The sequence below is a fragment of the Corylus avellana genome, chromosome ca1, assembly GCF_901000735.1.
Source record: "Corylus avellana chromosome ca1, CavTom2PMs-1.0".
NCBI classification, from domain to species: Eukaryota; Viridiplantae; Streptophyta; class Magnoliopsida; order Fagales; family Betulaceae; genus Corylus; species Corylus avellana.
Window position 1 is genome coordinate 1,615,775 of NC_081541.1, and position 539 is coordinate 1,616,313.

A 539-nucleotide genomic window follows, 5' to 3' on the forward strand; every position below is an offset into this window, starting at 1 on the left:
ATTGATAATGTTTTGGTAGCTTGAGGGGTATATTGTCGCAATTTAAAGTTTAGGGGGGACATTGTTAATTAGGTGGTAGTTTGAGGGGGGTATGTGGACTTTTCCCTATTGACAATGACATATCCAACTTTCAATGTCACGTCAACATTGTAGATGGTTGTGAGATAAAAATATGATTCTAGCATCACTCATTATTTTTATGTCAAAAATAATTAGAATTCAAAAGGGATTTATTAAGTTTCTCCATAATTTTTTTTACCGTTAGGGTGGCTCTTTTTAAAATTACAAACCGTGCAATCCAACCTAAGACTGCAGCCAAACCCAAGTACATGTGTTGAAGAAAGAAAAATATCAGTATCTGATAATTTGTTTCTTATATTCTGTTTAGGGATCAGGATCGATATATATACGTACAATGACAAATTCAATTCTTCAGCCAAAGGGGCGACTCCGTCGACAATGGAACACGATGTTTCTACTGTCGTGTGTGATTGCTTTAACATTGGACCCTTTGTTCTTGTACGTTCCTGTGATCAATA

The 539-nt window shown here is 35.4% G+C and overlaps 1 long non-coding RNA gene across 1 annotated transcript in view; it reads left to right on the plus strand.

Annotated features, from left to right (window-relative positions):
• The window catches only part of LOC132175249 (uncharacterized), a 5,145-nt gene extending 4,643 nt beyond the window's left edge, over positions 1-502 (plus strand). Inside the window, exon 3 of the long non-coding RNA XR_009439412.1 lies at positions 389-502. This is a non-coding gene — a long non-coding RNA (uncharacterized LOC132175249). The remainder of the gene's footprint in view (positions 1-388) is intronic.
• The last annotated feature ends 37 nt before the right edge of the window (positions 503-539 follow it).